General features: G+C 36.4%; 1 long non-coding RNA gene and 1 pseudogene across 2 annotated transcripts; one reads left to right on the top strand and one right to left on the bottom strand.

Annotated features, from left to right (window-relative positions):
* Positions 1-200: 200 nt before the first annotated feature.
* Positions 201-2161, top strand: LOC143623357 (uncharacterized). Its single transcript, XR_013151874.1, has 3 exons — positions 201-416; positions 510-618; positions 729-2161. It is a non-coding gene; the product is annotated as an uncharacterized LOC143623357 (long non-coding RNA).
* Positions 2162-2908: 747 nt separating this feature from the next.
* On the bottom strand, positions 2909-5505 carry LOC143623363 (ETHYLENE INSENSITIVE 3-like 1 protein pseudogene; annotated as a pseudogene). The gene is made up of 2 exons (XR_013151875.1): positions 5225-5505; positions 2909-4817 (listed from the first exon to the last, which is right to left on the bottom strand). The product of XR_013151875.1 is annotated as an ETHYLENE INSENSITIVE 3-like 1 protein pseudogene (transcript).
* Between the last annotated feature and the right edge of the window lie 16485 nt (positions 5506-21990).

Raw genomic sequence — 21990 nt, 5'->3', positions numbered from 1 at the left:
AAGCTAATTTTTAATTCTATACATGTTCGAGTCCATCCCAATCAACTAATCACGCATTTCATTTTCTTTAAATTTTTTTAGTTTAGGTTTGTTTAGTTGTTACTTGTTAGTTAAAACAGCTGCATCAAATTATATATATATATATATATATATTAAAAACCATGTTTTGATATACACTCAAAAACACTATTCATGAATTGGGCTAATTTCATCCACACACTTATATGTACGTATATGTGTATCTCATTATCTCAGTTCTTCTTTCAGCAACAAATGTGGCCACACATTCTTGATAATATTCATCAAAGTTGAATAACAGCCACACATTGTCTGGTACTTTGCCTCACAATTTCAATACTCAAAGCATTGCGTTCGTGACTCATAGTCTCATTTTTCATCGCCGATCATCAAATCAGGTACCAATCTCCCCCCGCCGCCGCCTACGTCTGTCTTCGTAACATGTTGTTTTGCAATCTGTTTTGGTTACTTACTTTCTTTTTAATTTTTAGGGTTTCAAACTTCAGTAATTGGGGGTTTCTCTTCCTAATGGCTTCTTCAATATTTGGTTTTCTGAACAGGATTTGATTTGCTCAAGTCATCTGTATCTTTGAATCTTTGGTATGTATCTTTGTTCTCTCTTCATCTTTTGTGTTTTTAGTGTTGTTTGTGTTCATGTTTTGTGTTTTAACTACGCTTACAACGTTGCTAAAAGTGTTGTTTTTTTGTAGCTGCAACGTTCGTCCGAGGTAACGGTTTTGTCTTCAGCTGTTAATTTTATTCATTTTCTTCGCTTATAAGGTTAGTCTAAGTCTTTTGCTTTTAACTTTGTGCCTCAATTTATTTTTGTTCCATTCTTTACATTTAAATATCGAACTTTATTTTTCTGTTACATTTTCATTATGCTCCAGTTTGTTTTCTCTATGTATGTTGTGTTGAATAAGCCTCTTTTTCTTTAATGTTTTCGTCATGGACTCATGGTGATTTAAATAGGGTTATAGGCCTTTAATGTTTTATGCATTTTATGCCCACATGGCGTGTCTTTCGATTATGTTACCCTGATCTTACGGAATTCATATGATTATTTTTTGCGAGGTGATGTATATCATTAGTGCCTGAATACTAATGTTACACAGTTAATGGAATGCTAATTTGTTTAAAATCTGTAATTAAAACTGACAATACAACAAACACCATTATCTTAGAATGCTATTGTTACACAGTTATTAGGTGAATGAACATTTTACGAATATCTTCATAATTAGTTTTGGTTTATGTTACTAATAGTACATCAGTAATATCACATTCGTATACATAAATTTAATAAATCCTTACAATAGACTGAAAATAGATTTCATAAACACTTTTACAAGATAAATAGGCCCAAAGCCAGATTACTTAAATTATGCTACCTGTGCTATCATTATTATTAATGCTGTTATATAAAAACAATATATATTAGTTGACTGTGTGTGTAAAAGATTTATGTCATAATATAACAAAGCCATTTTTTGTAAGCATGTTTATGTGTTAATCTTAATTAGGTAACTCAACTCATATGAATAATAACTAAGCCTGATAACTATATGTTGTGGAGTACTAAAATTGACAATCTTTGATTCAAGGAAGACTTTTCCAACTTCGTATCCAAGAACAGGGCAAGTGATCGCCAATGCTGCTGAATGGGATGCAGAAGATATTAACCATGCAGTTTTTGCAGCACGCAAAGCAGCCTACATCGACTGTTTATGATCTAAAATATTATTGAGATTTGCTGATTTGGTTGACAAACATGCTAATGTAATAGCAACTCTTGAAGTTTGGGACAATGGGAAGCCGTATGACAAGCAACAGTTAATGAGATACCACTTTCGTTCGTCTTTTTCTTTATTATGCTGGTAGGCAGGGCATGTGGTAATACTATTGTCTGATGTCTCTGAGTGAAAGCTTTTTCATGAGGTGATATAGTCGGTTAAAAAGGCTGTTTTCAGTAAGTGGTCTAAGACATGACGAACAATGCTCATTTATATTTAGTTAAAATAGGCAGAATGCTATTCGTCTAACCATAGAGAAGGCAAATCTAACGGATAATGAGCATGGCACACAATCATTTGTATAGAACCTTTTATATGACAGCCTTGATTGTACATCCGATTTATATGACTATGGTTTCTCTATGCGATCACACACGAACACAATAAATAGCCCTCGCGCTGCAACGTGCGGGTTAAAACCTTGTTAAAATTGTTAATTAAAGTCTTATTGTTTACGTGCAATAAGATAACACGTTAACATAAACCACTTAAAATCAGTAAATCACACTACATTAAATTAAAATTATTAGTTAAAGCCTGCCAATAAGCTAATACTTTCACACGCACAACTGTTGAATTAAGTAAATCACTAAAATAGGTTTTAAATGGGTGGTTCTAGAATTTCTTTAAAAGATCCTATTTTGTTTAACCAAAAGTGTATAGAGAGACATCCAAGTCGATTTCTGGAAATGTCAAATAACCAATTGGAATTTTGAGAAAATAAAAAAGAGAAAATAGTTCACAAAGTTTCATAATATCATCTCACTTCAAAAACCAATCATAAGTTTTATGCTCTTTTGAGAAAATGTTACATACCTGGTGGTAGAGTTGTAAGATTTCTAGACTTGCCAATAAGAATATGAAGATAAAAAAATATAGTTCGTAGAGTTTCCACTTATCATGTATCTTCAAAAAAAGTTTATGTTTTATGCTCTTTTGAGAACATGTGACAAGCCAGCCAAGTGGTAGAATTGTAAGATTTCTAGAAATGTCAACTGACATTTTAATAAAAATAAAATATCTAGCAAAAAAACAAACTAGTTCACAAAAATTTCAAACACCATATTTCTTCAAAACAAAAGATATGTTTTATGCCTTTTTGAGAGATTGTGACATATCAGATACACAACTCCTCCGAACAAACTTCAGACTATTACTACACCCAAAAGACATTTATATATAACAATATGCATTTTATCTAAATACAATTACACATAAGATAACACAAGTTCATCGACATGACCAGTTCTACAAACACGCCGATGATCTTGGTCCCAACTAGAACCAAACAGACCCGTCTTGCTTCGGCTCTGCATAATCCGTACCAAAAGAAGACCCAAACATCATTTTGAAACAATCTTGCTGGATCATATTATTGAAATTGTGACGTTGTTGCAAATGGGTTATGTTAGATTCAAATCCATGATGATTAAAGTTGTTTTCTTGAAACTGGATGCTCGGTTGACCCAGAAACGGGCCGTTTGACTTTGCCATGTTCTTCGACCTGGGCCTGTTTTCTTGAAACTGGATACTTGATCGATTAACAAACGGGCTGTTAATGGGCTTCACATTGTTTTCTTGAATATTATTATCGTAAAACGACATCAGATTGTTAATCATCTTTTGCCCATCTTCGGGCACTCCAAGACCTGTCGGATCAAAAGAAGATAAAGCAGGCTCCACTCCTAACGGGCTGGAACCACCCGTTTGCTTCGGCTGAACAAAGTTCAAGTTATTAACCCCAACAAACTGACCCGACGAAGCGTTAGTTCTAAATGGGCAGCCCATCTCATGGTTATCTCTCGCAAGTCGGTCCAAAAACCCGTGAAACGGTTGATTATAAGGACAATTCATGAACCCACAAGTGTAAATCTTGTGGTCAACCTGCTCGTTTGTCGGATGGGTTTTCCTCTTTCTATCGGTCAACAACCCGAGATTCGGTTTGACATCTCCGAGGTCAAAGATCTCGGGCTCCCGTTCCTGTTGACCAACAACTTCAACATCATATTCGCTAGCATCATCATTAACTGCAAACGAACCACTCCAGCCCGATGACACAACCGGTGGGCACAAGTCTGGGTAAAGCTCCCGAGCCAACGCCTCCTCTCGGTTAATCACGGCTAGCCATGTAGCACTCTCTTTTGCGGTCATCTTATCTCGCAAACACTTTGACTGTCTCACGAGCTTTCGAATCTTCCCCATATCAGGAAACATATGTTTTATAACTGCGGTCAACACGCCTACTTTCCACGCCTTCTTCAAATTATGCGGCTTCTTATACGGAGGCGGGCCCGCCTGATCCTCTCTCAACCCCAACTCGGGCCACCATTCTTCATTCCCGGTGGGCCACCACGGTGGCGGGACCCCTTTTTCCAACGGGAACCGCCGCTGTGGCGGGTTACAATGTTGCATTAAAGCCGACAACAATGAGCCAAGAGTCGTGTCTTGAAGCTCTTGCAACGTGTGCGGTGTCGGGCCGATTGAAACCGCCACCTCATTTTCTCCTTTGACCGAGTTGACTGCTTGGAACTTGGCTATGGCTGCGGGTCCATTTCGGTCAAAGCGCACTTTTTCCTTCCACCATTCCCGGAGGTTATCGGAAGCACCACCAACGGGCTTTCCTTTTTCGGGTATGATACCGTATACAAACCCTTGAGCTTTGCATACTTCCATCATCTTCAACATGTATTTCAGTATCCCGTCTTGTGCACGTGACATCTTTCTTCTCGCTTGTTCTTGCGACTGCTGTTGTTTTGATGTATTAACATTGTCTTTATTAACATTACCACGGGTTGATGATTCTTTGAGCTTTTTGAGCTTCATCTTGTCCCGCCACATTCGTCTCTCGAGTTCTTCAACATCAAACTCTTCTTCGTCGCTAAAATCATCATCCACACCCGTTGTAGGGATGTTATTCATCTCTCCTTGAGCACAGAAGAAACTAAACTGATCACCAAATCCCATTTCATCAAATGTAAGCATCTCAAATCACCCTGAAATTATGATCTGCACCCACAATTTAATCGGATTACGTCAACAAGATGAAATTAAAGCCCTAATTATATTATGAAAATCAGTCAAATCATCATTTTTAATGCTAATCCTACTAAAAATGAAGATTACTATTCACGATCAGCGGAACCTGGGTCAAAAAAATTCACAGGGCCAGAAAATCATCAATAAGATTTATAAACTTTATTTTATTTTATTTATTTTATCATAATAGCATCTAAATAATAAAATTAAACCCCTAATTATACAAACATTAGAATAGATCATATAGAATAGATCTGATCATATGTTTAAGTAGATCTAAATCTTCATAACATCACTAAGGACACGGATACACAAATTGTATTAAACTTCAACCTGATTTCATAAAATTGAAATCTAAAGTCAATAAAAAGAATTACCAGAAAGAAAGAAAGAAAGAAAGGTGGGTTGGGTTTTGATTATTGAGAGTTGAAAGAAACAAGTTTACTGTTTTAGAGAGGATGTATGTACGTGTGAAAGCAAGATAATATATTAATATATTAATATTATAGGGAAGTGAAAAGTGTCGGCGAAAGCTAAAGTAAAGGCAGATGAAACAGGAAGACGAAGAAGAAGATAATATTATTTATTTATTAATTGAAGATGGCGTTTCAATGGTGTTGGGGCCGTGTATTCACCCGGCGAAAACGGGGAAACAACATGGAGCTGACATGGATTTACCCGACCCAACCTCATCCCAAGTTATTATTGTGTGTTACTTAATTATACTTTTACGTGCCTAAAAACAGCTCACATGTATGTCTAAGAAACCCAATTTGTTAACTTGTGTTTCTTATGTTTCTCGAGTGAAGACTCATATTTGATTCTCACTTGCGTTACTTTGGATGGATATTGGTAACGGAAAATTTGAGCTAGGTCTTTCGAGGCTGTCAGTTCGGATCCTGAGTCCATCCGGGTTTTCGTCTCACCGTGTGTTACGTCAGAGAGTTATGCTCATGTAGCAGCATAGCGACTGTCAAGTGACAGCCGACGGTATGGTTTTCTGGGAGAATGCCAAAGCTATACTAAGCCAGAGTGGTTCCAGTTAAGACAACATAGTCTAGCCAGAGTGGGGCAACGGAACTCTCAAAATTGGAGAATGCGGTGGCTAAAAACAATAAACAAAAAGTCATCATTCTAAAAAAAAGCTAAAGGGGCTAGTTTGATTGAACTCCACGAGTTCACACGTTGACCAGTTTAACCCAATTATGGTATTTAACCATCAGATTTAAATAATGTTATAAAAAACTAAAGCGTACAGTTAGAGTCATACCATCTCATCGCATATGGTGGAAATCCGACAACGGTAGAAATCAAAATCCAAATAACAACAAGAACAATCATCCACGACCACATCACTATATACTTGCAACTCATAAATTCAAGAAAATGAGAAGCATGATTTTTTTAGTTAAATTTACTACTAAAGTGCATTCTTGATAGGTTGGTTTATTGTAACATCATACTTTTCATAATAATAAATAGAAGAATTTCATTTACTAAATGATGTGTTATTATTTAGTTAAGCTAAATAATAAGGAGTGTGAGCTTGGACAATAAAAGATGGAATAAGAGATGGTGATGAGCCTTAGCTCCATTGGCTTATGGGTATTTAAATGCCCTTAAACCTACCCAAAACCCAAAACCCTCATTTCTATCTTTGCCTCCACACACTCAAAAACACACATAAACACTCCCCTATCCCTAGGACCAGATCCAAAGTGAAGAAAGGGTATATTTCAGTTTAAATCGTCATCAAACAACTAGATAACACGTCTAGATTCACGTGTTGAATCCGAGACGAAGCAAAACCGAACCGAAAAGATACGATTTAGGTTAAAAGTTAAGTTTTTGAGGTCGGTTTGCCCTAGGATTTTATAATAAGGCAAATCGGGCCTTATTATCTAAGAAATCTGTAAACTTGAACGTAAACAAGATGTTTGGAATGAAACGGAACAAACGAGTGACGTTTGGACCGTGTTAGAGTGAGAAAATGAAGTTGCTATGGACCTGAACTCGTTTTATCACTAAAACGGGCATAACGGGATGTAAGGATGTGATTAGGAAGGCAAGACACAAAAATCAATATTTGGATCGAGTTCTGATCGAATACAAACGAATCGAGTCGAATACAAACGAATCGAATCGAATAGAAACGAATCGAATCGAATAGAAACGAATCGAATCGAATCGAATGGAAACGAATCAAATCGAATTGAAATGAATCGATTCGAAACTCGATTCGAATGGATTGAAACTCGATTCGACTGAATTGAAAACTCGATTCGATTGGTTTAAACTTTAGTTTTGTGATGAATTTTTTTAGTAAAGACTTATTAACCCCAGCCATGGGCTCTGTACCTTGGTCCCTGCTGTAACACCCCAACCTAAGGCGGTTATTAAAAATAAATGATTGATGTTGTTTGATTACGATGATTTAGTTAAAACATTTTATGATTAATAAAGATGTGATTTTATGAGATGATTTATAAGTTGTGTAAATTTCATATAAGTTATTGAGGAAAGAGAAATTTAAATGAGTTTGATCATAATAAATTGAGATGTTTAACAATTTAATTTTTGAGGTTGAATATTGAAAACATGTTTAATAGTTTGTGAATATGATAAATTATCTGAAATACGTTTGATAGTTGAAAATGTGATACCATGGATATAAGAAAAAAAACAATTTGAATTATAAGTTGTACATTAATGATATTTAAATTGATATAATGTTTGATAATTTGATAAGATGTGTATGAGAAGAACCAAAATAAAATGTTAATTATTTTTTGTAACTTGTGAATGTGATGAGATGAATATTTGAAAATGTCAAGACCGATCTATCACAAAATCAATCTCGTAACCAACAACAGAGTGTTGGCAAGACGATTACGAAGTATGCTAGTGTGAAGAATCCGATGAACATCAAAGGCGGAATCAATGATATTCAAGGTGTTTTTAAACGTGCACAAATATAACAACACACACAAGTCACTCAAAAAATTTCCATTAATATTATCTAAGAATACAATGAAGATCTATTAGGGTTTCTAGGTGGAATGTTAGGTGTGAGGCTACTTTCTATACAAAATATTCCGTTTACAAGAAAGTTGTCAGCCGTCAAATCACTCAATATTCGCTCAGGTTCCCTCACGCTCGTCTGTCATAACTATGACCTAATCTTTCCTTAAATAAGCACACCTTACACCTTCTATAAACTCTAATGATTGTTACAAAACATATTCAAACGTATTCAAAATATTACAGGTGTAAAAGGTCTTCGAGTAAGCTTTCATCCTTGTCGAGCAGACCTTGTAACTATAAGTGTGAGTGGAACATTTTTTCAAGCAAGCTTTACTTAGAATATTTTCCTAAGAAAAATATTCTTCAAGCATACTTCTAACTTCTTGATATATCAAACTTTGCTTGATAATATCCTACGAGCATACATGTTCTTCTTGATCTCGTCAACATTTTGTCTTTTACTTATTTAAACAAACTAAGTGTGCTGGCGACACTATAGCTTGCTTGAGGTTGAACCTTGCTCGTTGAAGTCTTTAGAATAATTCTATCATAACTTCCTTCAAGTGTGCTTGAGATAACTGTTTATTGAACCTTGCTCGATCCACCAAAATACTTGGATTTAGCTTGGTTAAGTCAAGGGTTTGCTCCGAAACAAACCTTGCTCGATTGAAGAACAACCTTGCTTGATGAAGTGTAGTTTGCTTGAACTAACACTTAGACGAATTCTAGAAGATAACTTTGCTCAAAAGTCAAATACATTGCTTGAATAAGTTCTAGGCTTGCTCGAAGTGCCAAGTTTGCTCGTAATCCACACTTAGCCATTTATTTGAGGATGTTGAGAAGATTCCAATCTTCCTTGGTCAAATCTTGATCCCAACAATTTCCCCATAGATTGGAACAAACTCAGATAAAACACCTGTAGGTTACTTACAATTTTCAAAAATACACATCAAAATCTAAAAGCAATAAATTACATTACTTAAAGAAAATTTACATATTCAAATGTTGTCACTAGGACATTACACATCAAAATAACAAAAATTAAAAAGCTTTTATCTCTTTGAGCTACCTACTTCATGTCCTCTATCAAACTTGATAACAACTGCCTTTTGTTGAAACAGGTAAATCTCCCTGTGGTGTGGATGTTGAGATGGAAGGTTCCATCTTATAATGTCATTAAGATCTTTCACATGGAGATATTCCAGATCAGTATCATGCTCAATAAATTCCAAGGCCACTCCTGTTCATAGTGTATCTTAGAAATTCTTCCATTCATCTGAACTTCATATGTTTTGACTGACAATCTAACTGAAGCACAAACTGATGTAATCAACGATGATGATGCTGCTACTGAGGAGTTGATACTTACTGAAATTAAACAACCTGAAAGCTCCAAGAGGGTAGATCATGATGAGGAAATGGATGAACTGGACAGGGATATTGATGATTTCCCACCAGAAACTGAGGAAGAATTAAAAAGAAGAATGGAGAAAGGAAAATCAAAAGTTTATGAAGAGCCTGTTGAGGCAAATCTTGTTAAAGAAAGGGTGATTGATGAAGAAGAGGAAGCATCTGCTGCTGCCAGGAAAGAGTTTGAACAAGTTGTAAGAGAGACAAGGGAAAGGGAAGAAATTGCCCAAACCCTTACTACTGAAGAGCTGGCAGAGCAGGAAGCCCTGATTGATCAAGCCAATGTTGCTAAAGTGATTAATGAAGAAGAGGATGATGATCAGATTGTCCTTGAAGCTTTGAAAAACTTAAATAGGGATGAGGAAGTTGATAACTCCCTAGCCTTGGTAGTAAGTATGTTTGCACAAAAATCAAGCTCACCTCAAAAGGAAGCTGGAGAGGAACCTCAAAAGGAACCTGATAGGCAAGCTGAAGAAACATTTGAAGAAATGATGGAAAATATTTCAAGAATAAGAAATGAAAGATTTAAAAGGTTTGAAAAGATTTACACAAGAAAAAGGAAGACTTATGATCAGGCTGAAGGAGATGAATTGAGAACTAAAAGAAAATGGGATGAGGAAACAAGTATAATAAAAGCAGTTCCATTACAAACCTTAAGGCCAGGTGAAGTGATCCCTGGTGTTCCAAATGTTCCAGTGGTTAATATTCCAACACCAGAAAATCCAACTCCTGATGAACCTAAGATTGATGTAGTGAATGAATCAACAGAGGAGGAGGATGATTCTGATGAATCTGATAATGATAATGATTATGACAATGAAAGGGAACTGGCTAATGATGAAAATGCTAATGTTGAGTCCCCACAAGTTCCAATGACTGATGAACAAAGGGCAAGCATTGAGAAAAGTTTGATTGAGGCTAAGATGAGAAATCCTTTGGTTGTAAAACTAAGAGGACTTGGAATAAGATTTGAAAGCATTGCTTCTTTGAATGATGATGAATTGCTGAAAAGATTGGAAAAAGAAAATGACATTATAAAGAAGAAAATGCAACAAAAGAACAGAGATGCTCAAAAGTATAGAGATTATTGGGGAAAGCATGGGTATTCTGAAAAAGACTTGAGTCATTTAAAGCTTGAAAAACTGCAAGAGGCCTATAACAACACAAGATAAATAAAAGAAAAATTTGTAAGAGAAAATGAGGAGGCTGAAAAGCTTGAAGCTTTGAAAAAGAAGTTTTGTAGGACCAGCCGGGACCGAGACGATCCGAGCGCGTTCGAGACGGAAGGTTTGATAACCAAAGACGGACAGAAACAAACACGAAACAAACGATTTCATTGATAAAAACGAAAGATTACATGCTTGTTTAAACACTGAAATCACGATCTATGGCAGGGGGAGGTCGAGCATGGCCTCCCCCCTCATCCGGACAGCACCTGGGCCCCGGGCACCACAAACCTCTAAAACCTTACCTGTTCACGACTGAAAGCTGGTATTTATACCCGCTGCCATTCGGTCAGGACTCATTCGATCGAATGAGTCCTATTCGATCGAATGGCAGACTCATTCGATCGAATGAGTCCTATTCGATCGAATGGCAGACTCATTCGATCGAATCAGAAACTGGTTCGATCGAATGAGTATCCATTTGAAAATGCTCTTTCAAATGGATCACTTTCAGCGTGAACCACTACCTAGGTGTACAGCATACAACATAAACATTCTAAACTATTCGCCAAGCGACGGCCACAAAATGTGCACCAACAAGTTTGGAGGAATGTGTGGATATTTGTAGGACAAAGGGGTGAAACCTGAAATAGTTGAAAGTTTGGACAAGGCAACAGTTGAATCAATTTACAACAACATGAAAAGAAAAGAAAAATCCAAGAGGGTGTAACCTGAGCCATCCAGTGTACCAGAAAGAGGTGATCAAGATGAACCCCCAACAAAGAAACGAAGAATCAGGACTCTGAGAGAGAAGATCAAAGAACAATTTCAAGAAAAAGATGTTGAGACACCATCCTAGTGGAAGTAAAGCCGGAACCAATTAATGAACCAATAGTTCCATGGGAAAATGAAGAAATGATCAATATTTTGAGGGGTGTCATGGTGAATCAAAAGGGGATGGATGTAGATGCTTTCAATGCACTTAATAAACATCAATTGAAAGAATTGTTCTATCTACAAAAAGCTGAATGGGAAAAGGTTCTTTTAAAAGGTGACAATCCAAGAAGTTTTATTGGAGGAAGGTTTGTGCCTACAGGTTTGTTGAAAGATACAAGGATGGTTGAGATGATTACAAGACTTGCAAGAGATGCAAGTGAAAACTTTGCAGATCTGATCTTCTATCCTGCCGAACTGATTGAATCAATGTATTTGAAAGCTTTTGGTGTAACAAGGCCTAGCAAACCAATGAAATCTATACCAACCAGGCCGTCTGCATCAAGGGAACATCCAACAACACATAAAGGTGAGTCAAGTAGAGTTGGATCACAAAGAACAACAAGACCACAATCACTTGTGGATCTTCCAAGAAGTCTATACTTTGATTCAGTCTCTCAGTCTCTAAAAGTTATTATGGAAAGTAAACAATTGAGAGACATTATTTTGAAAGATGACTTTGCTGAATACACACAAGAACAACTGGAGAAGATTGCCACACTTGATCTGTATGATTATCATGACACAAGCAAGTTGGCTGGGAGACAACAAAAGGAACTTTCAAAGTTCCTGAGAGATGAAGCTGATAAGGGATTCCCATTCTTAAAAGAGAAGAAAAGCTGGAAAATGAAAAGGCATGATAAAACAAGAAGGGAAACAAAGTTGAAAAAGATATCCAGTGCTGAATTGAGCTATCAGATGAAAGTCAAGGACAAGAATCCATTATCAAATATGAACACGTGTATAAGCCTTGAAAGGAGAATGACACGCCCAAACTACACTGTTCAGAAGAATGACATCATTGCTGAAATTGAGTACAAGGAAACTACTGGCCATTACATTCTTCAAAATTCAGATGGAATTATCTTTGGCATAATCCGAAGAGATGAAGACCTGACCTATTTGCATTATGAAGATCTCAGAGATAAAAGGGATTTGGACATTCCTGAAAGTCACACTCATTACCAAATCCTTTCAATCTTCGGCAAAGGTCAGGAACTGTAATAGTGAATCGAAGACAAGCCGCACACAATGCAAGAAGAAGACGAAGATCTTTAGAATAGGCTTTGATTTGTAATGTCTACGGACAGATTGTTTTGAATATGCAATAGTTTAACTTTTGATATGTAAAAGTTTGATTTTGATTTGAATATGTATTTTCACTAAGTGTATGTAACCTTAGAGATGTTTTGGGACAGCTGAGGTGTTCCAATCTAGGGGAGATTGTTGAGTCAAAGATTTGACCTAAACCGAAGTATAAGGAAGATTGAAATCTTCTCAACCTCCTCTGAAATCGCTAAGTATGGAACCGGGCACACTTGAGACATCCGAGCAGGGTTTTACTTAGCCGGACATGATATTTTGCCTATTGGGCAGGGTTACCTTCTTTAAGTCTTCTTTAGTGATAATCCGAGTAGGGTTCACTACATCTAGCAAAGTTGTTCTAGTCGGGCAAGGTTTGCTTAATAAAGTGGAATTCGAGCAAGCTTGTTGAAAGTTATCAAGTACTTACTTTCTCGGGCAAGTTTCAACTCAGAGCAAGCTACAGTGTACCGAGCACACTATGGTTGCTTAATAAGTTATCAAACAAATGAGTTGAAGGAATTCCTGAAGAACATTATGGTAGTAGGATCTTTTCGAGCAAAGTCTGATAAGGTCAAGAAGATTGAAGTCTACCCAGTGAGTGATTTCATTGGTAAAACTCTAAGTGAAGTCTACCCGGAGAACTGTTCCCGAGCACACTTCAAGGTTACCAAGTCTATCAGTAAAGGCAGAGCACAGAGTCTACTCGGAGAAGACAAGCTGCTACAAAGCCTACTCGGAAGACTTGTTTTACACTTAGTATAACATTGAATATGTAATTTGAATATGTACTAATCATTAGGGTTTCTAGAAGGAATAACAACTGTCAGGTTGTGGCAGGCCTATAAATAGAATAATTTAGGGCATGCCACCACAGACGGAATACAGTCCTAGCTTTATCATAGCTAACGCCCTGTCATCCACTTTCCTTATCCTATCTCTCACAGTAGTTGTGGAACTTGCACCATCAGCAGCTTGTGGACCGATTTTGATTGAATTCCACATGTCTACATCGTTGTAGCACACAACAGCTTCAAATAGGACTTTCCATTTAGTGAAGTTTTCCTGCCCATACAGTCTTGGGATCTTGTTTGTGGATACTTCTTGTTCTTCAAAACCAGACATTTTGTAGTTTTGAAAAACCAAATCAGTGGGAAATCAAACAACTAAAAAAAAAAGAATCAAAAAATCAAAATTTTAAAATAATCAGATCTGAGTTTCAAACTCTTAGATCTGATGAATCAGGTCCGATTGGAACAAGAGCAAATAATAAAGATGTAAACTTGAACTAAAATAGGGAAAAGAAAACACCGATTGTTTGTAGATCTGGACGGAAAAAAAAAACAGAGCAACTGACGTCACTTTTCAATGAAACAGTGTTCTGCTTACGTCATTGTTCTTCTCCAAATCTTCAATCAGCAACAAAATCTTTACATGAATCAGCAATCAACAAGCTCTGATACCACTTGTCGGTCCCTTTGAACATGTCACTCAATACTCACAACTATGTCATAACCCACACAATAAATGTGTTGACAAGAAGGTTAGTGACAAAGTGCTATTCTAGGAAAGATTCTTGACTTTGAAAGGCGGAATCAGAAACAATCAAGTTTGTTGCTTAACAGGTTAATAAAAGTAACAAACACGAGCAATCACTCAAAAGATTTCCATTTATATAAACTGATTCATACAAACATTAATCGATTAGGGTTTTTGTCGGGAATGTATTTTCAGTAATAACCTAGGACGGCGGTCACACATAATCAGGATTATTCATTCTTATCCGAAAAGTGTAATCCGTGTTTTCAGTCTTGTGGTGGCGTGCCCTAAATTATTCTATTTATAGGCCTGCCACCACTTTACAGCTGTCATTCCTTTTAGAAACCCTAATGATTGGTACGTATTCAAATTACATATTCAAAACTATACTAAGTGTAAGACAGGTCCTCCGGGCAAACTTTAACACTAGTGTCTTCTCCGAGTAAGCTTTGTGCCTTTATCTTTTCCGGGTATACCTGGTAGCCTTGAAGTGTGCTCGGGAACAGTTCTCCGGGTAGACCTTACTTGTGAGTATTTTCCATAGAACGTACTCACCTAGCAGACTTCAATCCTCTTGACCATAACAAACTTTGCCCGATATGGTCCTACGAGCAAGCTGTTCTTCATGAATCCCTTCAACCCTTAGTTAAAGATAACTTATTTAGCAAACACAAGTGTGCTGGTTACACTGTAGTCTGCTCAGGGTTGAACTTTGCTAGTGAAAGCACTTAGAATGTATCTTGTTTGCTTTTCCACAAGCTTGCTTGGATTCTTGCTTATTAATCAAACCTTGCTAGATCCTCCAATTACTTGGCTTCATATGCTTGGTTTAGCCAAGGGTCTGATAGTAAGCAAACTGTGTTCGGCCTGAAGGACACCTTTGCTAGATGAAGTGAACCCTGCTCGGGTTTACACTAAAGAAGACTTCTAGAAGATAACCCTGCCCGATAGGCAAAATACCTTGCTAGGCTAAATAATACCCTGCCCGAATGTCCAGGTGTGCTCGGTTCCATACTTAGCGATTTCTGAGGAGATTGAGAAGATTCCAATCTTCCATATATTCCCTATAGGTCAAATCTTTGACTCAACAGATGTTTCAAGATTTCTTGAAATTTTTGATCGTTAATAGTCATTTTGACAAATAACTCAGCTTTGAGATCATGATTACTTATCGACAATGCTTTAATTATCTCCCTAGATCTCATCTAAGATTCTAAAGATTGTCTATAAGTATCCTTAAGTTAAGCAGTTTCTTTCACTAAACAATCATTATGATTTTTCAATGAATCTAACATAGGCTTGTTTTTTCTCACAATCAACACAAGAAACTGAAGGACTAACCTTGTTAATTTTGGCCATGCAAGCAAAAGTATTCGGTTGCTTCTCACATGAATCATCAGAATCAGACTCAGTATCATTGTCAAAAGATAGCTCACTCCCACTTGCATCTTGAAAATTTTCATTTGACCCGAACATAGCCAAATTCGCTTGATTGTCGTTGCACAACAATCTTTGTGACCAATCAGTTCCATCCATGTTGGACATCATGGCTTGTGACCAAGAAGAAGATGGTTTGGTTCCAGAAGACTTATAAGCAACATTTCCATTTCTCCCAGACGAATTTCGATCTTGATTTCTAGGACCAATATACTCCTTCTTTGGTTTATCACACTCTTTGGTAAAATATCCAAACTCTTGATAATTATAACTTTTAACTTTCAATTTGTCAAACCTAACCTTATTGTTTAATGAGGGAAGATATTTGCCAGTCCTTTGCATTAACCTTTTCAACTTTCTGACGATCATTGCCATATTCCATTTCAAGTCCATGAGTTCCAAATCATCAGGATTGATATGGTCATAATCTTCATCAGCTAACTCACTTGTGGCAATTTTACTACCAACCAGATTTTCATAAGAAGACATGAAAGCACTCAAGAAGGCAAAATTTTGTTCAGCTTCCTTCATATTCACAGTCGGTGGTGTTGAAAATTGATTTGCAGCAGCTGAAGTTCCAGAATTACAAGAAGATCCAGAACCTCCAGAAGTATAGAAACAAGCACGTGGATCACTATTGGTTGTTGTGGAGTTTTCTTGTGCATTTGGACTGAGAAATGCTGTGATTGGAGTAATTGTCGAACTTAAAGGCATGCTACCACCATAAAATGTTGGATCTTGACTATCTTTAGAAGACTTTTGACATCTCAAGTCATATTCTTGAGCTTCAACTTTTTTCATAAACTCAGAAGCAGTCAATTACTCATTCTTGAAATAAAAATTCTCTTTCAACACCATTAAAAATGTCGAGTAAGAACTAGGTAATGCATTCTTGACTGTATCCAATCTTATCATATTCATATGGTTCAATTTTTAACTTGTCCATTTCAACAATTAAATGATTGAAACGAATAGTCATTTACTCAACAGTTTCACCTTTGAGTAGATTAAAGTTTTTGAAATGAAAATTTAACATCACCTTTTTACTTTCCTCAGTGTTACCCATACTTCTCATTATGATGTGTTGAAAAAATGAAGCGGTAATCTTGATACTTCCCACTTGATGAAATATGTTATCTGGTAAAGCCATAGTAAGAGTCGAATGAGCTTTTGTTTCGATCTCTAATGCCTTTTTCTCCTCTTGAGAATATTGTGAAATAGCCTTAGGAGTAAAACCAATGGTCTCATCACCAATCATAGGTACAGTGTACACTTCATCAAGGCAATAAGAACAATCAGGGTGAACGGATCCCAAATGAGCACGAAAATGAGGTTCCCATTTAGCAAAGTCGCTAAATTTCATCAATCGAGGACACTTGGAATGAGATCCAATTTCAGTATCCAATTGTAACATTTGTGGCATGAGTGCGTTTTGAGAAGCTAACGCATAAAAACAAGCCATATTGATAACAAAATTAACGAACCGTGAACAGTAAATATAAGGAATTAAAATAACGAATCAATTATACTAATTGACTGTTATATGTGTAAAGAACAAGGAACAGTATCACATGAATTAGATTATGGCAAATTGGTAACGAATCACAAATGAACTGAGTCAGCGAATCAGGTCAAGTTGACGAATCAGTCTAACGAATTAGATTAATGAATCTAAATTCAATGTAGCGAATCAGATGAACGAATCTCTGAATCCACTTAACGAATCAAAGTAATGAATTACTAACGAATCAGGTCAACCTAACGAATCAGATCAATGAATCTTGAATTCAATGTAACGAATTAAGCTAACGAATTAGCTACATTTAACTAATGAATTAGTTTGTTATAAGGTTGTTATAACGGTTATAACAAACTCTGACAACCTTTGCTACGTGGCAAAAGTTTGTTAGATATGTGGTTAACGAACAGACCACGTGTCTGATGAACTAGATGACACGAATCAATTTTGGTAACGAACTGAGTAACGAATTGAGTAAGAATTAAGAAAGTTTAACGAACTACAATGACGAATTAACTGAAGATATAACGAATCTTCAACAACTGATGAAGATCTTCAAATCTTCATCCTTAATTTCCAGATTTCTGGAAAAATAAATAACACCAAATACCAACTCAAATCGGTAATACTAACTCGATACTATACCAAATCACGCAAATAATAGTTCAATTTACTCGTAAACCCATTGCGAAACCAAATAGCAACACTCCATATACCAAATCACTCAATATCCAATCCAATTATCCAAAACCAGACCCTTGTTTTTGTTTAATCTCAGATCCAAACCAAAACTCAACCAATTCAAACCAATTCCAAATTCCAATTAACCACACACTACCAATACCTTACCAATCACAAATCTCATTCAAATCAGTCCATAATCAATCAAATCAACACTTAATTTGATAAAATTCAAACCGAAACTAAATAAAACCAAACTTATACTTATAAACCTTCAATTAATGATTTAACACACTAGATCAAGCGCAATCAAACCCCGAAAGCTCTTATACCACTTGAGAGAACACGGAATCACACAGATCTATAATAATTAACTATTAGATCTAAACCGTAATGGATCTAGTTCATGATTACTCTTAATTATATGTTATATTAGGTGTATATATATGTATATATAATAGAAATACGTTAGATATAGGAAGCTTTGATCGAGAGAGAATGGACAACAATTTGATAATGTTAATCTCAAAACTTAAATTATCAGAGGTGTTCACCTCTATATATAGAAGATGGGTCTAGTTCGTTACACATTCCGTAACGAACTAGCATTCCACTTCGTTACATTACAATAAGAATAATAAGCATAACGAACTGCCCTCTAATTCGTTAAACATCCTTAACGAATTAGGAGGGATAATAACTTAAACATCTAGTTCGTTAAACATCCTTGATGAACTAGATTGACCATAACGAACTAACTTTATATAATATTATTCTTTCATTAGTAATACAAAAGATAAATAAAAATACTCGAGACGCAAAACCGTGCACTAACAATTTTAACCGACATTGGCTCAATCTGTGAGATAAAACAAGAAAACAGACAACTATTTATCTGTCCGGTCTGACTTCTGGTGGACACGCCTGTTTTAAGAGGACCTATGACATTCTCAATTGGATGATTTTGCGGGTTCCTTGAAGGAATTAATTGTTCGGGAACAACACCGGTAGAAGGTAAGTTTGAGAGATTCTCATCAATCTCAGTGAGGGGATTCTTCCATCCAGAAGCCGCCGTACTATGTGAGTACGAGGCTATGGCAACGTATTCATTAGAAATGAAATCGGGTAACAAAATGCTCCTGAAAACTTGACGAATAGGACTCTCCCCCTCAACCATTGGAGCATTTTCTGAAGAGGTAGGTGAGGACACAGTGTCCGTAACTTCTTCTGGTTGATTGACGAAAACGGGAGGAGTGATATCGAGAGGTTCTGTGAGATCATCATCCAGAGCTGGAGAAATATGAGATACGACATGTAAATATTCTTTCTCAGCATCTACGGTAGCACCACCTGAAGTTTTCATGTCGATAACTGGAAGCACATTGAATGGTTTTAAGAGTTCATTGTAATCGAACAGCCAGTCTGGACCAATACGAGCATCAGTTTCATTTTCCTCCAACCAACGTACATCATATGATTCTAGAATCTGCTTGGTTGACTTTTTGTAGACTATGTATGCAGTATGACTAGCGTAACCAACAAAATGACAATAATTAGCTTTGGCCCGAAATTTTGGAGTTGACTCAAGATTCATTAATGTGAACGGGCAACCAAACGCTCTGAAGTATGCAATTGTGGGCTTGTGACCACAGACAATCTAATATGGAGTTTTCATTTGAGACTTTTTGATTAGAAACCGATTTTGAACATAGCACGCCGTATTAATAGCTTCTGCCCAGAAGAATAACGGCAGTTTTGAATCGCATAACATGGTCCTTGCCACCACGATAAGAGTTATGTTTCTCCTTTCAGCTACACCATTTTGTTGCGGTGTTCGAGCTGAACTATACTGTCTAAGCACCCCCCCTTTCAGCACAAAAATAGTTTAACATAAAATTCTTGAATTCCGTGCAATTGTCACATCGAATACCCTTTAGCTTCAGGTTAAGCTGATTCTCCATAAGCACAACGAATCGCTTGATAAGTTCTGCAGTCTCACTCTTATTTGACAGGAAAAACAACCAAGTAAATCGTGAGTAGTCATCAGTAATAACAAGACAATAAGAGCTGCGAGAAAGACTCAAAACATGAACCGGACTGAAAAGGTCAATATGCAATAATTGAAACACAGATGAGATGGTGTTAAGCAATTTTGGTTTATGAGATTTTCGATTATGTTTACCCAAGGCACAAGCCACACACTTTGCAATAGTAACAAAATCTTTGACGGGTAAACCTCACACCTAATCATTTTTAGCAAAACGATTTAAGCTTTTCACATTTGCATGACTAAGACGACAATGCCAAAGCATGGCATTATGTTCTGACACTTTTAAAAATAAGCAGGTTATTTCATCAGGAACATTTTTGTTCATGTTGAACACGTAAGCATTATCTTTTCTTTGTGATCGAACAAGAATCCAGTCTTCTGGTATGATGATACCAGGTTTTAAAATCAAGCACTCTTTATTAGTAAAATGTGTAGAAAAACCTTTACCACAGATCTGTGACACACTTAACAGACTGTGCTTCAACTCTTAAACAAAATTAACATTCTCAAATTTCAGAACACCATTACTTACAGTACCCTTCTGCGTAATCTTCCCTTTTTCTCCTCTCACAAATAAAACATACCCACCATTAATAATTTGAATGTCACGTAGTTGGGAGATGTCTCCTGTCATATGCCTGGAACAACCACTATCAACATACCAAGGTCTGATGATATTCCTCCATAGCTGTTCCTGCACATTGTACAGGATCAATTAGACTTTGGTACCCAGTCCGTAGTAACACTGGGTACACCTGACTCATCTACACTTGTCACGGGTTGCCATGACATATATTCTCGATTATCTAGAATAGAATTTGAGACCTTTTTCACCGAAGACTTAGGCAACCATTCATGTTTACCGTTATAAGATTTACTGTTGTTTGTACGAATGCTTGTCTCTGGTTTGCGGGTGGGAAGAACAGGCGAATTTGTTCTCCCGACATGCCTTGATTTAGAAAACGAGTTGGTTTTCGAAATCGAAGCACGGTTCCTATTATTCCTACCAAATATGTTAGGTGTGGTTTGATGAGGACTAAACCTACCAGATTTTTTTCTGTTCCTGTCACCGTCAGATGGATTTGCCTGGTGATACTTAAAATTCCGTAGATATGTATCACGAGGTATATTCCTCAGATAGAATCCATAATAAGGAACATATGAATTGTTTCTAGCAATATGACCAGGAATCCCACAGTTAAAACACGTTTGACGTTTTATATGAAAATCATTGTGGTTGACTCCTTGTCTTGACCTATTGTGTGGGTCAGATTTCTTAGCTTGATGTTTACCAGTTGACATGTTGTTTGGTTTAACACCCTTTAGTTCATTTGAGCATCCCTCTTTAACAAATTTGGGTGGTAAGTATTTATTAGTAAACTTTTTATTCTTAATTTTCTTATTAAAAACCACATAACCAGATTTCAAAGTTTTAACAGAATCAACCACAAAATTGTCTTTGCTCTTAAAACTAGAGCCTACACAAACAGTCGAACTTAAAGAATTCAAAACATGTAGTTTTAAAGAAACATCAGAATTAATGTATTTATGCAATGGAACACAAGAGTCATCATCATCATCCGTCCATTCCTCAATGACTACTGTCTCTACACATGAAGTAAACACATTAGAATCGTTCACTCCTGAATTAGACGCAGTTGCATTCACAAGATCAACCTTATCATTTTTATCTTGTTTACCGTACTTCATGCCTTTTACCTTTTCTTCTTGCTCTTTGGTAAGAGGAAGACCAGTATAATTGTCGTTGTATGGTGGGGATACCTGACTATATCCTATGCCCTCACCTTCGTTTTCTTTCCACCATAACTGATTGTCAAACATTGAATTGACTACTTTACTGTAACCTTTGAAATTTTTGAATTTAAGTTCAACCCTTTTAAATTTAGTATTTATATTTAAAATCTTTGTTTTGGAGGCTTCCGGTTTAGCGGTTAATTCAACGATTTCCTGTTTGGCATTTAGGTGGTGACAACATTTTATACTGAATTTAGATTTAAGCTTAGAGAAGTCCTTTTTATGTGTATCTATTTTATCTAGGAAGGCTTTTTCATTTTTCTTAAGTTTAAAGTTTTAAGATTTTACTACTTCTATCTCTCTGATTAAATTATCATTGTAAAGCTTATACAAATTTATCTTATCAGTGCAATATTGAGAACATGATTGAGAACTTACCTCAGATGAGCTGGGAGAAGTGAATGCCATAAACACGAATTGAAGTTC

This window comes from Bidens hawaiensis, unplaced genomic scaffold, assembly GCF_021521415.1.
Source record: "Bidens hawaiensis isolate Kalapana, Puna unplaced genomic scaffold, B.hawaiensis_p1.1 tig00003393_1, whole genome shotgun sequence".
NCBI lineage: Eukaryota > Viridiplantae > Streptophyta > Magnoliopsida > Asterales > Asteraceae > Bidens > Bidens hawaiensis.
Note: the sequence above shows the minus strand (reverse complement) of the source record. Positions and strands in the feature narration are given on the sequence as shown.